The 16,918-nt window shown below is 44.0% G+C and overlaps 1 long non-coding RNA gene across 1 annotated transcript; it reads right to left on the bottom strand.

Moving 5' to 3' along the window:
* Nucleotides 1-8,623: 8,623 nt before the first annotated feature.
* LOC113011375 (uncharacterized) lies at nucleotides 8,624-15,921 on the bottom strand. The gene is made up of 3 exons (XR_003270532.1): nucleotides 15,837-15,921; nucleotides 9,122-9,186; nucleotides 8,624-8,648 (listed from the first exon to the last, which is right to left on the bottom strand). It is a non-coding gene; the product is annotated as an uncharacterized LOC113011375 (long non-coding RNA).
* Between the last annotated feature and the right edge of the window lie 997 nt (nucleotides 15,922-16,918).

Here is a 16,918-nt window from a genome sequence, read left to right as displayed (position 1 = left end):
GTATTTTTTATTTTCAGCAACTTGAAGCATTCAAATATTATTATGCATTATAAATAGGATAGAAGCAGGCCTTGTTTTGTTTTTCTTTTCTGGTATAAAATATTCACTCAACAGACTCAAAAGGCAGCTCTAACACAACGTGTTGTTTTCTCATTTGTGAGCACTTTATGTGGTGACCTTGGAATTCTGCCTCGAAAGCACGAGGATTACAATAGCTTCTAGGTTTCTACAATTAAAAAAAAACAGGAGAAGCTCATAGAAACATATCAAAACACCACTACAGCAAAACATGCCTTACATTTACTGTATTTCACATCAAAACAGTGTTTTTATAACCTTTGATGAACGCTGCTACTATCTTCTTTAAAAAAAAGCATCCTCTGAATCTTTAGTTAAGCAAGTATTTAAATAAAGCTAGTGAGCCATTTTAGAGAAAGATTAAGGGGGGGGGGGGGGGGGGGGCATTTAAGGCATCTCATGGTACAAATTAAACCAGTATAAAATATTCTAAATGTAGACAAATAACACTGGCAAAACAGCTTTAAGAGCCATGTCATTTGGTTCTTTTTTTGTCAGACACTGTGGATTACGATCTCAGCAGATAAAACAGTGGAATTAGCAATGCAGGTAAACAGTTTTTAAGCACTGAGACATTCTTTTTAGCTTTATCTCCTAGACTGCGCTGATAGCTATTGTGGATGTAACCTGCCTAGATCGAGCTCTCCCTGGAGTTTCCGCTATCTCTCCATCCTCTGTGCCAGAGATCTGCTGAATGACAAACTATACCGTTCTCTGTGGATCAATGGCTCATAAGTATAAACCAATTTCCTTTACAAACTGTACTTTGGGAAATAGACAGACACTCTGCCTTGGGAGCCTGACACTGCACAAGCTTTCGCAGCCCATTATTCATTTTAATGTTGTGGAACTTTGATAGAAGCACAGAACTTTCGAGATTAGGCTTAGAAGTAAATCTGCAAAAGTAAACTTCATGTCAGAAAATGTTTCACATAAGAGGCATCAAGAGAAATCTTTAGACAGCCGGGGTTCGTTTGTTATATATATATATATTATATATAATACATTATACAAATGGTAATAGCGAAGAGTGGTATATTTCACATTGTTGCCAAGAATGCATTTTATGATTGGGCTGTTTGTTTTTCTCTTTCTTCATTATGAACTGCAAACATGTGAAAAATCTGAAACTTGTTTTGAATGGTTATGTTATCATCCATCTTTTTTGTTTCGGTTTTTTCTTTGTATTATAAAGCCTTCTGTGGCGGAGGCGTGGCCCCGGGCGCAGCTGCAGGGGAGGAGTGGAGCGGAAGGCTCAACAGGGCGGCGCTGCGAGGCCGGTAAGAACAGCTGATGTTGTTTATGGACTGATGATGGTCTCCCTCCGCTGTGTTTATAGTGAGACGAGGAGGAGCGGCGAGAAGAGAGATCAGCTGGGCTCGTGAGCTGTCAGACTGTGTGACTGAGTCAGCTGTCAAAACAACAACACTTGAATAAATGTGGAAGTTGGCTGTACCTACCTGTGTGTGCGTGTGTCTGTGCCTGGTGTATTCCACAAGTGGTGCCGAAACCCAGGAAAGTGCCGGTGGGGAAATGTCCGACCCACAGGCCGCGCCACCCGCCCAGCCTCTGCAATTCTTGGAGCAGATGCTGGCGGAGATGGCGACGATGAGCCGGGATCAGGCGGCCGACCAGCGTGCCCACCTGGAGCAGACGGACCGGCAGACGCAAGTTCTGGAGCGGCTGGTCGGGGCCGCTGCCACGCCGAAGCCCTCGCCACTGTCGGTGGCGGTGCCCCGGATGGGGGACGGGGACGACCCACAGGTTTTTTTGGAGACCTTCCGTGCCACGGCGGAGGCTTGCCAATGGCCGCGGGAGGAGTGGGCTCCGCGGCTGCTCCCCCTGCTGTCCGGGGAGGCACAAACAGCGGCCCTGAGTCTGCCTCCGGTGTCGAGGAGCAGCTTCGCGGACGTGAGCCGGGCGGTGGTGGACAGGCTAGGGCTCACCGCCGAAGACCACCGCCGGCGGTTCCGGGCCTGTCGGCTGGCTACAACGGACCGACCATTCGCCTGGGCCCGGCAGCTGCGCGACGCGGCGGTACGCTGGCTGCAACCGGGAACATCGGAGGGGGAGACGAAGCTGGTGGACAAGGTGGTGCTGGAGCAATTCACGGAGGGATTGCCAGCGGAGACGGCGAGATGGGTCCGGTGCCACCGGCCCGCAAGCTTGGAGGTAGCGGTGACGCTGGCGGAGGACCACCTTGCCGCTGGAGCAGGGGAACCCGGGGACGCCGGACGGAGGCCGAACAAACAGGCCCCAGTGCCGGCCCCGAGGCGCCGTGTGCCGGCACCAGGGCAGGCAGAGCGGCTGCCGGCGCTGAGCCCCACTAACCCTTTCGCGGCGTTGGTGCCGTCCAGGGGAGCCAAGCCAAGTGGAGCCGCCCCCGAGCCACGGAGAGCAGCACAGACGCCGGGGCCGGAGTGTTGGAAGTGCGGGCAGCCGGGGCACCTGAGGAGGGATTGTCCGCTTATGGAAGTGGGGCAGGTGTTTCGTGTTGCTGGCGCCCCAGCACCCTCCCCCGGTCCAGGAGGGACATACAGTATTCCGGTAAGGACTCGAGGGGGTATACGCCAGGCGTTGGTGGACACGGGCTGCACGCAGACCCTCGTACACCAAAGCTTGGTTCGCCCCGGGGCATTGCTGGAGGCAGAACGGGTGGAGGTGAGGTGTGTGCATGGTGACGTTCACAGGTATCCCATAGTGCCGCTGTTATTAAAGTATAAGGGCAAAACGCATAGAGTAACGGTGGCGGTTAGCCCGCGCCTGTCGCACCCCCTGATTCTGGGTACCAATTGGCCGGGGTTTCATCAGCTACTGGGACAGTACGCGGGGGTGCGATCACGACCGGAAGCGGGGTGTAGCGTGTGCGCGGCGTTCAGCGGTGACGCGGGGTCGTCCGACACTGACTCCGGGGGGGAGGAGCTGGCTGGTCCCTCACGGGACGTCCCGCCGGCCCCGGAAGTGTCCCCCATGGGTGATTTCCCACTGGAGCAGTCTCGTGACGGCACCCTACGCTCAACCTTTGACCAAGTGATGGCTATTGATGGTCACGTGGTGCGCCCTGAGGCTGCGCAGACCTACCCGCGTTTCGTCTTATTAAACGACCAATTATATCGAGTGAGTCGTGACACTCAGACAGAGGAAACACACACCCAGTTGTTGGTGTCGCAGGGCCGCCGGGAAACGCTTTTCCAGGCGGCCCACTATAACCCCATGGCAGGGCATATGGGCTATGAGAAAACTCTGGAGCGAATAACGGCCCGATTTTATTGGCCGGGCATCCGAGCGGATGTGCGCCGCTGGTGCGTGTCCTGCCCGGACTGCCAACTTGTTAACCAGCCGGCCATACCGAAGGCGCCGCTGCGCCCTCTCCCCCTCATTGAGGTCCCGTTTGAGCGCATCGGCATGGACCTCATCGGGCCGTTTCACCGGAGTGCACGCGGCTACCGCTTTGTGTTAGTCCTGGTGGATTACGCAACGCGGTACCCGGAAGCAGTTCCGCTGCGCACCATCTCTGCAAAGAGTGTGGCGCAGGCACTGTTTCAGGTCATCTCCCGAGTCGGAATCCCGAAAGAGATACTGACTGACCAGGGCACGTCGTTTATGTCTCGTACACTGCGGGAACTGTACGAATTACTGGGCATTAAATCTATTCGGACCAGCGTCTACCACCCTCAGACTGACGGGCTGGTGGAGCGGCTGAATAAGACTTTAAAGTCCATGATTCGGAAGTTCATTAACGAGGATGAACGCAATTGGGATCACTGGCTAGACCCTCTGTTATTCGCAGTGCGGGAGGTGCCCCAGGCCTCCACGGGATTTTCTCCCTTTGAACTGCTGTTTGGCAGGAGGCCACGTGGGGTGCTCGACCTGATTAAAGAAAGCTGGGAGGACGGTCCGAGCCCCGCCAAAAATGAGATTCAGTACGTGTTGGACCTGAGAGCAAAACTCCACACTTTGGGGAGGTTGTCACGGGAGAATTTGCTCCAGGCTCAGCAGCGTCAGCAATGCCTGTATGACAGAGGGGCTAGGCTCAGGCAATTTTCACCGGGAGATAAAGTGCTTGTGTTACTCCCTACTTCCAGCTCGAAGTTGCTCGCCAAGTGGCAAGGACCCTTTGTGGTCACACGGCGAGTCGGGGACGTGGACTATGAGGTCGCTCGGTCGGACAGGGGAGGAGCCACGCAGATTTATCACCTCAATCTCCTCAAACTGTGGCGAGAGGTTGAAACCGCTTCTCTGGTGAGCTTGGTGAAGGAGAGAGATGAGTTGGGGCCTGAGGTGCCAAATTCTAAGATTCCCACCTCCCTCCCTTGTGATGACCATCTCACACAGGCCCAGAGAGCGGATGTTGTCGCGTTGCAACAGCGTTTTGCGGACGTGTTCTCCCCCCTGCCCGGCCGGACGTCCCTCATCGAGCACCATTTCGTGACGCAGCCCGGCGTGACGGTGCGTTCACGGCCCTACAGGCTCCCGGAGCACAAGCGAAAAATCGTGCAGAGGGAATTGGCGGAAATGCTGAGGATGGGAGTAATAGAAGAGTCGCACAGCGCCTGGTGTAGCCCCATCGTTCTGGTGGCGAAGAAGGATGGGTCTATATGGTTCTGTGTCGACTATCGCAGGGTGAACGAAGTGTCACGCTTTGATGCCTACCCCATGCCTCGGGTCGAGCTCCACCGCATGAAGGATGCCAACGCCCGGATCACCCGGTGGTATCTGGCGTTGCAGCCCTTTAAGTTCAAGGTGTTAGGCACGGCCCGCTTTTTCACGACACTGGACTTAACCAAGGGCTATTGGTAGATTCCCTTGTCTGCCGAGGCCAGGGAGAAAATGGCCTTCTCCACTCCGTACGGTTTGTACCAGTTCGTGACACTTCCGTTTGGCCTGTTCGGGGCCCCGGCCACTTTCCAGCGTCTCATGGACCGGGTACTGCGTCCGCACGCAGCGTATGCTGCCGCCTACCTGGATGACGTGATCATCCACAGCGACACCTGGGCGGAGCATGTGCTGCGGGTGGCCGCGGTCCTGGAGTCCCTGAGGGGGGCGGGGCTCACGGCCAATCCGAAGAAGTGCGCGGTTGGACGGAGGGAGGTGCAGTATCTGGGGTACCACCTGGGGGGCGGGCAGGTGCGTCCACAGGTGGAGAAGACGCCGGCTATCGCATCCTGCCCGCGCCCCAGGACGAAAAAGGAGGTGAGACGGTTCTTGGGGTTGGCGGGTTACTATCGTCGCTTTGTGCCGGGGTTTGCGCAGCTAACCAGCCCCCTGACCGATCTCACTCGAAAGGGTGCCCCGGATCTGGTCCAGTGGACGGGGCCGTGCCAGGCGGCGTTTGTGCAGGTGAAAAAGGCTCTCTGTGGGGAGCCGCTGCTTCACACTCCTAACTTTTCCCTCCCTTTTGTTCTGCAGACTGACGCCTCGGACAGAGGGCTGGGAGCCGTTTTGTCCCAGCAGGTAAGGGGAGCCGACCACCCTGTCCTATACATCAGCCGGAAGCTAGCAGAGCGCGAGCGCCGGTACAGCACCGTGGAGAAGGAGTGCCTGGCCATCCGGTGGGCGGTCGGCTCCCTGCGCTATTACCTCCTGGGACGCTCATTCACCCTCTGTTCGGACCACGCCCCGCTGCAGTGGCTCCACCGCATGAAGGATGCCAACGCCCGGATCACCCGGTGGTATCTGGCGTTGCAGCCCTTTAAGTTCAAGGTGATCCATAGGCCGGGGGCGCAGATGGCAGTGGCCGATTTCCTCTCTCACTCGCGGGGGGGGGGGGATTGGCTCGGCCGGACGGCTCCCCGGCCTCAAACGGGCGGTGGGGGTGTGTGGCGGAGGCGTGGCCCCGGGCGCAGCTGCAGGGGAGGAGTGGAGCGGAAGGCTCAACAGGGCGGCGCTGCGAGGCCGGTAAGAACAGCTGATGTTGTTTATGGACTGATGATGGTCTCCCTCCGCTGTGTTTATAGTGAGACGAGGAGGAGCGGCCAGAAGAGAGATCAGCTGGGCTCGTGAGCTGTCAGACTGTGTGACTGAGTCAGCTGTCAAAACAACAACACTTGAATAAATGTGGAAGTTGGCTGTACCTACCTGTGTGTGCGTGTGTCTGTGCCTGGTGTATTCCACACCTTCACATTGTGAAAACAGAAAATCTGTTGACATGTTCAAGGATGTTTAACGTGAATAAGCAGAAAGAAATGAACTTCATTCATGTCATTCTCATAGCAGTTTGCTGACTTCATTTGAACATTTTCTGATAATAGAGCCCATGAGCTCCTTTTTAGCCAAAAAAGGTCTGCTTTGGGATCCGCAAAGTCCTTGAATGCACCACTAGATTCTGATCCTTTATAGCTGTGTAGATATATTCCATTTAACCTTTGTTGAGTTTCTACAGTATAACAGGATGAAAGTAAGGAAATAAAAGCACTATAAAATCAAAAGAGTGAAATGTCAGAAAACATTAAAAAGTATCAATTGAATCACATGGAAAGAAATGTATCAACACGAGGAAAGAGTGAGGGCATGCACTTGCTGCTGGGCTAATTGTTTCCTGAAATAAGGGGGATTTGAGGGAGGTTTCTGGGGTTTGCCTTAGGTATCTTCTCTGTATTAACTCTTTAATCCCGTGTCAACAAGACTTACACCTGGAGGATTAAATCAGTTAAAGTGGTTTTTAAGTATGTTTTGGAGTGATGCTGACACAATGTTCCTACTAGGACTGCTTTGTTAGTTAGTTTGTTTTATAAAGTTCTTGCATCTTTGAGGACTAGTTCACATGATGCACCATGCTAAGAAATGCTGCTGTTGATGTTCTTATTGTAGACAGTATAATATATATTATTTTTCACCAATTATGGACTGCTGGTAATATGTGAAATAACATAATATGAAGAAGTGGGTTATGTTGCAGTAATTATTTGGATAAATATTTGAGGTCCTTTTTGTATAGCATTTAGAAATAATTTAAAAAGCACTGTTTTTTTTCTTTTTTCTTTTTTGTAGCTATTTCTAATGTAACATGGTAATCTGGCAGCATTTGTATTCAGATAGCTCCGGTTCTGTGGAACAAACTGGTTATTTGCTTGTATAGATATATAAACATTTCTATGTACTAAGAGATATAAGGCTCCGGTAAAACGAAAACAGAGGCACCAGAGGCTTAAATGATGGCTGGTATGAGGAAAGCCTTTTATTGTGTATGACATTATTTTTTCTCTGCTTCCTCTTATTCTTAAATTACCTCGACACTAATTAACAAGAGCTTTGTGGTCTTCAAAATCCATAGACACTTGTCATCTCTCTCCTTAATTTTCATTGTTTCCTTTCTTAGTTTGTTTTACAGCGACTCATACTTCACACTCATTTATTTTTTGGCTGTCTTCAATGCAACAACTGCTAATGACAACTTTGGACTATTAAACACAATCCCGTGTCAAATGCATGTCTGATCTTTTATCAAGACTTCATTATCTCCAAATTCAATAGGGATTCCAGATAATAGCTTTGCGGCCGAGAGGCAGGGGATTTTCCATATTGATTGAAACTACTCATACCTTAACCATCAAGGCTGTTTGTTCATGCTGATGAAAATGCAGTTATAAACCAAATTGATTTCAAATGATATCACTCCACTTGGTCATTTTTTACCTCTCATTTTAGAAATTGGGTTGGCTGAGTAATGATCAAATTCTTCTGTGTTATTGAGTTTTCCAGTGATTTTTAGCACTTGACTTTTTCAGGCTGAATCTCTTTATTTTGCTTAAAACCACAACATTTTAATTTAAATGGGAAGAGCTTCGACACTTGTGCCAGTTGTTGAAACTGTATCTCTCGTCCAAGTTAAAAATATCAACCAGTTAACCGCCTCTCAGACCTACCGCTGGTGATTTATTTATTTATTTTGTAAAAATGTGTCATTAGCTGGGTTTATCAGTAAGTTGAGTGGTACAACTGTTTGATAGTGCTTGATAATATACTAATAAAATGATAAATTGTGGAACACAGACGGGTTTTTAATACAATTAACTACAGAGCAAGCCATTAACTGTGCTGCAAAAAAATGCTGCAAAAGGTACCAGAAACACCATCAAGACATAGAGTTCAATGAGTAATATCAGAATCAGAATCAGAATCAGAATCAGAATGGGTTTATTGCCAGATGTTGAGGTTTACAACATTAGGAATTTGCTGCGGTGCTTCAGTGCAAACAATAAGAATTAAAGTGCTATGTAGAAAGAAAGATATGTGCATGAGATATACATTAGATATATACATGAGAATAAGAATTAAGAGTGCTACGTAGAAGGATATATACATGAGTGCAGGTGGTGATCAGTGCCAGACATGAAATGATGCAGTAACACAGCGTAGGGTCATGTGTGAGTGGCGGGGACAGTCATGTGGTTATTGTTCATGTGTCCAACAGCAGAGGGGAAGAAACTGTTCTTGTGGCGAGAGGTTCTGGTGCGAATGGACCGGAGCCTCCTGCCTGAGGGGAGCAGGTCAAACAGACTGTGTCCAGGGTGGGAAGGGTCAGCTGAGATCCGGGCTGCACGCCGCAATGTCCTGGAGGTGTACAGGTCCTGCAGAGATGGGAGTCTGCAGCCAATCACCTTCTCAGCAGAGCGCAGAGCGCTAATATCTACAGTAGACACCAGTCGGTAACCCCTTGGCAACCATAGGTTGCTAAAGAAAAAGAAATGCATTCCCTGACTGGTTGACGAGGAGTTGCTGGAGGGCTCTGCCATTTCCGACATGAAATTTGTTGCAAAGTGACACATAGTGCTACTATAAAAACATGATTTTGATTGTTTTGGTCATTGCAGAATGGACTTAGATTTGCCTACAAACTCTATGCAACTGCTCTCCAAGGAATAGTTAAGCAGTGAACCAGAAGTGGTGGCAAAATACCTTTAAAGTAAAAGTTCTGGCTTTTGAAATATGTAGTTTGAAGGTAAGGTGCAACTTATCTTACAAACACCAAAGCGAATTTTTTTTGTTATTTTTGCTGAGAATGTAACCGTTTTAACATGAGAGTCTATTGGGTTTGACTTACCTTTTGGGTTGGCTTCATTTTTCAGCCCCAGGGCAGTCAAGTAAAAGAATCTCACTCCATAGAAACTGCAAAGCAAACACGAGGAAAAGCACTGGTTTGAGGAGATTTCTGATGTGATGACAGCTTAAGTTGTTTTGACACATGCTCTAGAAACACTGGACTATGCTTAAGGTGCATAGCCTATTTTATTCATAGTGTATCCACAACATTATTTGAGGTTCTCTGACTGTGTGACAGATTTGTTCAAAGTACTCTGTGTGTAGCCTACCATATGCTAACCTTTTAAATGGTTTCCCAGTCTCTTATACACTCGTATACTTCTAAAGGTTTAACTCTGCATCAGCCAACAAATTTACGGAGGTCTTTTAAGCCCATTTTCTCTTCCAACACTACTTCAGGGCTTTCGCTCACTTCTGAAGAGTTTTTTGATTGCTTTAGCATCACTTGCATTAGTTCTCTTGATGCTAGTGCTCCTTTTAAAAACGAAACGATCAACAACAAAAATACTTGTCATGACTAAATGAAGCCACTTCAGTCAGTGGAGTGTAGAGTGGATGGCTTAATGTTATATCACGAACCCACATAATATTTTGAGTTACTTGTGAATACTCATCAGCAGCAGGATTTTTGGAGTTCCTTGAGTTCAAAATTCTTTTGTGTATTTGAAAGCAAACAGTGCAAACATTTCCACTCCACAGTTACATCTGCTTTTCAACAAAGCCATTTACATAAATCAGGAAAAACACTTCCTTCTCATTTACCTACTGCTGTTACTTCTAAAGATGATAAGTGTCTTTCTAACAATGTTAACCCGCTCCAAAAACAGACACATCCCTCATTTCATACTTACAGAATTTAGAACCGCTGTGTGACAATTCGCAGGGACGTGTCATAACTCTGTGATCACAAGTTGACATCTTAAGTTTAAAATGAATTCAACTCTCTGAGTAAAACAAGGATATAAATGTAATTACTTTTGGTCCTCATCCCTGGATCTTGGATGGCACTAAATGGAAATACTGTTTAACGTAGAATTTTGGGAATTAATATTACGCCCCTCGATGCAGCAGGCAGATGTTTTCAGTGACAAAGCTGCAGAAATCCACTCTGGAGCAAACTGCAGACATAAAACATTAGCAGGAACTTTTCGCTGACAGGTAATTTCATGAGAAGTGAGTTGAGACCAAAAGCAGGGCTAAAAGGAAAGTGACTATAAATAAATGCTAATGCTACTCTGTTGCTGATGGATGTGCAGTAAAGGGTGAGAATATTTCACTGTTTTCGTCACAGCTTATTTAGATTGTTTCCAATAGGCCAAAAAAAAAAATAGCTAAAGCTGGATCATTCTTTTATTTTCATTGATCTTTCTTCTTCTTTTCCTAGCTGCAGATTTCCAAGATATAGACGCCTCTAGTTAATAACATCACACGGCCAGCCTAAAGATCATTGTTTAATGCTCATAAAAGTATTATTAGCTTGGTTATGTGATGTTGATGTTTCCTGTTAATTACTCATGCGGCATGAACTCCGCAGAGAAGTGAAACCTTAAAAATCTCATGAAAAGGTTCGTTTCTGGAACATATCTAGGTTACAAAACACACTCCTAGGCTGCAATAGAGACATATGGGAAAACCAATTCACACAGAACAGTGAAAGGTTTTCATCTCCTGCAAGAGCCATTTTCTCTGAACCTCCTACTTAATGTTTTGACACCGTTATCCATGTAAATGCTCTGCACAGTGCTTATGAATACTGAGAGCTCTCCTTTGCACATGAATTGTCAGCGTGGTTGGAGATCATTTAATTCTTAGGAGATAGTGATTAACACATGCATTCATTTCAGGTTATGCACATCTTTGATGCCAGCGAAAGGGAGACAGACCAGAAGAGGAAAAGAGCGAGAGGGGGAGGAGAGACGAAGCGGGAAGGGAGGGAAAAGACGAAAGAAACACAAAGAGACAGGCAGAAAGCCACACAGGGAAGGGAGAAGCAAATCTCTCATAGCCACGTGTTACTGATGTGTGGCAATGTGCAGGAAAGAGGCTTCATTAACATTGTTGATTCAAGGCGCAGGCGAGAACACAAAGAGCACTTTGCATTACAAGCCTTTATTAAGAAAAGCCACGCATACAGCAAGCACATATTGTAAAACACAATTTATGTTAGATTTTCTATTTAACAACATTGTCCTTCATTGACGTCATGTTCACATGAAAACCAGATTTGTTTACATTTCCGTGCACACTTAATGTTTTATTAATGGTAAATGTTTGAGAGGGGGATGGGTCACTTTGAAAGCTGGTGAAGATGGATGAATAAATTATGTACACATGATATGGAGTGGAAAAAAAGGAGGAAAATGGTGAAAAGAGTGAGATATAAGAAATGTGAGGGAGGCTTTATGTTATAATTGAAAGATTCAGCCGTTTAAATGGCTATTTAGACAGCCATTATCTTTAATTCCTTCTGCCAGTCTCATACTGTATGCGGATATTTTCATCTCTTTAGTCCTTCTAATATGCCAGCACCTTCCTTTGGGTAAATATCTCATTGTTTTTAAAGGTCATGTTCCAAATACTGGCCCATAGCTTATGCAAAAGGGCAGATGTTCTTGAATGAGAGGTCATTTGCACAGAGTAATATCCGTCAGTGCGTAGTGTCTGTTATCTTCCTGCCACCCATTGGGCTTATCTGTTGTTATCTATCTAAACATCATCTTTTGAAGATCAATGCAGGAAACTGCTGGTGGAGCTCAGAAGAATTTGTGATAAAACAAGGACTACCTAAAGGCCTACACTTTGTCAGCCTCCCTAATATAGATTATCCTGTTGAAACAGACCACCAGTGGCCACAAAGATATGCATTTTATGACCCTAGAGAGCCACAGGATGGGACATTATGACACCTCTTATCAGGAGTAAATTCAAGAACAACAAGACGGTAAAGCTGCATTCTTCTCCCATTCAGCATCTGAAATGAAGAACCTTAAGTTTCCCACTCAGACAGAACTGGACACTAGATGTAGAACACTGACATATTACTCAAAGCTGAGAACATCACACTCTTTTTGATTACAATGCCTAAAAACTCATTTAGCCCCTAAACCTGTTAACAGCTACACACCCCAAACCCCAGAAACCTGAGCCTGATCGTCTCCTCTTCTTTGCTCTAACCTTTTTCTACAAAATGTATATAATCCAGGATGATATTAGTTCATGACTTTTATTTGGTTTTTTTATATGTTGGTGTGCTTCAAACATGATGTTTTGTGTCATAAGAATCCTGCTGGTATCAAGACAGCAAATATGTACTCACTGAAATTGTTTTAAGTGTGGTTAAAATTCTCTAACAGCTGCATTAAAAGTCACCTCTAAAGTCACCTTTTCTTGTGAATAGCCTCTGAACCCTTCATGGGGCTGTCCAAAGAAGACAGTCAACACGAACACCTCCCTTGAATGATAAACACATTTGTCATTGCTCAGATGCTTCTTTGAATTTGCCCCCAAAACTTTGCATTTAAAATGCCACCATTATGTATGCAACTTCGAGTTCCTTTGTTCAGCAACAGCTAGAAAGTCTCCGGCCCTGTCCTCCTGCCTAGCAACCTCCATCAAGATGCTGACGCTCATTCTGCCTCACTATGGTTCGGCATCTGGCTTAGACACCAGCAAAAATGGAAATGAATAGTGACACAGACTTTCAAGAACAAGAGTGATATGCATACCTGTAACTATAGAGATAAAAGTGATTAGCCATACCATGAAGATTATTATTTGAAATTATATAAAAGAGTTGTTGAAGATAGGTTAAAGAGAGAGGTGACAGTTGGCAAGCAGTACTATGGCTCCATGCTGAAAAAGAGCACTGTAGATGCTATGTTTTCTATGAGAGTGTTGATGGGAAGGCATAGAGAAGGTCGGAAGGAAATACGGTGTGTCTTTGTGGATCTAGAGAAAGTATATGATAGACAGGAACTGTAGTAATGTGTGAGCAATTCAGGAGTGGAAGAGAAGTATGTGAAACTGGTGCACAAAATGCATGAGGACAGCAAGACAGATGGGTTCAAAGTGGGGGTGGGATTACATTAGGAATCGTCTCTGAGCCCCTTCTTGTTTGTGTTTGTGAAGGACAGACCGAGACATGAAGTCTCCATGGACTAGGATGTTTGAAGATGACGCTGTGATCTGTAGTGAGAGCAGGGAGTAGGTTGAAGAGAGTCTGAAGAGGTGGAGGCATGTTCTGGAGAGAAGAGGAATGAAAGTCCGTAGAAGAAAGCAGTAGAAGCGTTCGACAGGGCTCAAGAAAAGTGAGGGGGGAAAGTGCAGACAGGGTGGAGAGAGTGGAGACGACTGTCCGGTGTGATTTGTGACAAAAGGCAGCAAGAGTGAAAGGGAAGGTTTTGTAGCACAGTAGCGAGACCTGCTGCAATTTATGGTTTGGAGATGGTGGCAATAAGAAAGACCAAAATGGACAAGATTAGACATTAGAACACCAGAGGGACATGTTAGGATGAAGAGGCAAGGTGGAGATGATTTGGCAATTGGGCAAAGAATGTGGAAGATGGAGCTGCCAAGACCTCAGAGGAAATTTGTGGATGTAGTAAAGGAGAACATGAAAGAAGAAGATCAACTGTAATGCATCAAATGTGTCTTACTGGTAGAGCATTATTATTCTGTTAACTTACACTTACCAACATTCCTTCCTGACTTCAAATCTACTAAACGTTATTAATATAGTAGCTCATTTCCAGTTTTACCGACCAAAGCATATAAAGCACACACCCACTCCTACAACGTTTTTAAAATGATACTAGTGTGCAATGCTTTTCCTGTTACAGACAGGCTGATGTGTCTGCATCAGTTCTGTTCTTTTTGGTCTGGTTTCTTTGTTTAGCATCTTCATATTTTTTGCAGTATTACACTTTCATCTTCACTTGGAAAATCATTTGCTCTGATTCTAGTACACTTATCTCTGTTTTTGATTGGGCAGATGCCACCAACACCACCCTAACCATGTGAATGTGCTAGTAACTAGATTTATAAAGCCCAGGTTAACATTTTGTGCTTGGATTTTAGTGACCCTAAGTGAGATTTTATATGTATCTCCCAAAAGTGACCAGCAAAACTACCAAATCAAACATACTGCTCATAACTAGATGAAGATGAACACACACACACAAACTAGAAGTAAGAAAGCAAATGAATTGAATTTCTTATTGTATTTTAAAATGTCTATTAACAATATATTTAAAAAAATGAACACTTAGGTAAAGGAAAAAACAAACAAACAAACAAAACTAGTTATTATAAGTTAAAAAATGATGTTGCAGTTCTACTTAAGGTGGCGAGCAAATAGTAAGTAAAACTTATTCTAATGAGAAACATATTAGCAAAAATAAATCATAAATTCATTACTTTCTAGCCGTTGCTCGCCAGGTGAAAATTACTTTGGCTATATTCAATTTCATTTGTTAAAACTTAAAAGCCAACTCTAAGATGCAAAACAACAAAAAACAAACAATACTTATGAGTATTTTTGTCTGATTTTTTTATCAGACAAAAATACTCTTAAGTATCCAGTAAAGTTGTGGTTAAATACTTATTAGCGTATCGCAAGATACTATGAACATTATACATTTAATAAACTTGATCAGGTAAACAGCAATCATTATGTTAATAGAATCATTCAAGAGTTTAATTGTTACCAAGTGTGTGATTTCTTTTTATTCAGTAATGGTTTCTTAGCTACCGGTGTATATTTTCCTGTAAGCTGTGCTTTTAGTTCCCATTAGATTTTTAGTCTTGGTTACAGTTTCTTTCCTGCGAGGGTTTGTTCCCTTTATTCTCCCTCCTGAGTCAAGGTCTATGTATTCAGTGTTTCAGTTTTTCACTTCCTATATCATTTCTGTTGTCACATGCTTGTGTCTTGCATTTAATTTTGCTACCTTTTGTCATTGCCGTGATTATTTTTGAGCTATCTCTTGTTTCCTAGGTGTTTCTTATCTCCTTTTTTTTGCCTCATGTGTGTGTTTATAGCCTTAGTCTCCTTCAGTCTTTGTCAGTGTGTCTGTTTAACCTCCCTTGTGATGACCAGTTCCTGTCTTTAAATTAAATTTTTTGTGTGTGTTTTTTTCTTTTTTTTTTTCTTTTTTTTGCACTTTGGGGATTTTTGAATCCTACTTTCATAAAAAGGTCAACTTTATGTTTCCCTGGTTTGCTGAAAGTCCTGCTTTCAGGTCCTCTTTCTTCCTGAACCTTGCCAGTATATTCTGTTTTTTTTTTTGTTTTTGTTTTTTTTTTTTTATCAACCTTTAAACAATAACAGGAAAGGAAGAGTTGAATGTTTTCTAAGGTCACAACATGAAAATGCATTTTAAATATTTAAATTAAAGATTATATTTGAACTATTGCACTAAAGATAAACTGGAATGACTTCAGAGGTCTCTTGACAATATAAATGACATTGAAATTATAGAAAAAGTGCTGTAAAAGTATTTAATAGATCTACATTTTCTACCCCTCTTGTTCTGGATGCAGACTTAGGCTGTCAGTTCACAAAGGTAGCCTAATATCCTGTAAAATATTGCTCTATTATAATGTTAATAATATTAGCACACAATTTACTAATAGATTCAGATATTTTTCTGCATGATTTAATGCAAATCAAATATCTAATTTAATCTGTGTCAAGGTCATTTAATAATTTATTTAAATACCTTAGACGTTGATAATACATCTTGGCAGCCGTTATCTTTTTCCCTAATTTGTGATAGTCTCCTTCAGTCTTTGTCTCCTTCAGTCTTTGTCAGTGTGTCTGTTTAACCTCCCTTGTGATGACCAGTTCCTGTTTTTAAATTAAATTTTTTGTGTGTTTTTTTCTTTTTTTTTTTCTTTTTTTTGCACTTTGGGGATTTTTGAATCCTACTTTCATAAAAAGGTCAACTTTATGTTTCCCTGGTTTGCTGAAAGTCCTGCTTTCAGGTCCTCTTTCTTCCTGAACCTTGCCAGTATATTCTGTTTTTTTTTTGTTTTTTTTTTGTTTTTTTTATCAACCTTTAAACAATAACAGGAAAGGAAGAGTTGAATGTTTTCTAAGGTCACAACATGAAAATGCATTTTAAATATTTAAATTAAAGATTATATTTGAACTATTGCACTAAAAATAAACTGGAATGACTTCAGAGGTCTCTTGACAATATAAATGACATTGAAATTATAGTAAAAGTGCTGTAAAAGTATTTAATAGATCTACATTTTCTACCCCTCTTGTTCTGGATGCAGACTTAGGCTGTCAGTTCACAAAGGTAGCCTAATATCCTGTAAAATATTGCTCTATTATAATGTTAATAATATTAGCACACAATTTACTAATAGATTCAGATATTTTTCTGCATGATTTAATGCAAATCAAATATCTAATTTAATCTGTGTCAAGGTCATTTAATAATTTATTTAAATACCTTAGACGTTGATAATACATCTTGGCAGTCGTTATCTTTTTCCCTAATTTGTGATATCCAGTCCTTTCAAAAACATGCCCCACTCACTGTTGTGTATCTGTGTCTTTCCCAAGGGTTACTTAAATCTACAGCTAATATATTCATTTGTAAGTGCACCTTGTAAAAGAAAGAAGCCCTGGATCTACAGCAATCTTTATAAATCAAATTATCCAGTGTCCTTGAATGCTGATGGCTTGTACAGAGAGAAAAGAATGCAAAAATTTCCAGTGTGTGTTAGAGTGTCGAACTGTAGCGAGTGTTTGCAGAAGACGTCCGTGCAGAATATTTTTTATGACTTT

Source organism: Astatotilapia calliptera, chromosome 18 (genome assembly GCF_900246225.1).
Source record: "Astatotilapia calliptera chromosome 18, fAstCal1.2, whole genome shotgun sequence".
NCBI classification, from domain to species: domain Eukaryota; kingdom Metazoa; phylum Chordata; class Actinopteri; order Cichliformes; family Cichlidae; genus Astatotilapia; species Astatotilapia calliptera.
This window is presented reverse-complemented; position numbering and strand designations above follow the sequence as displayed.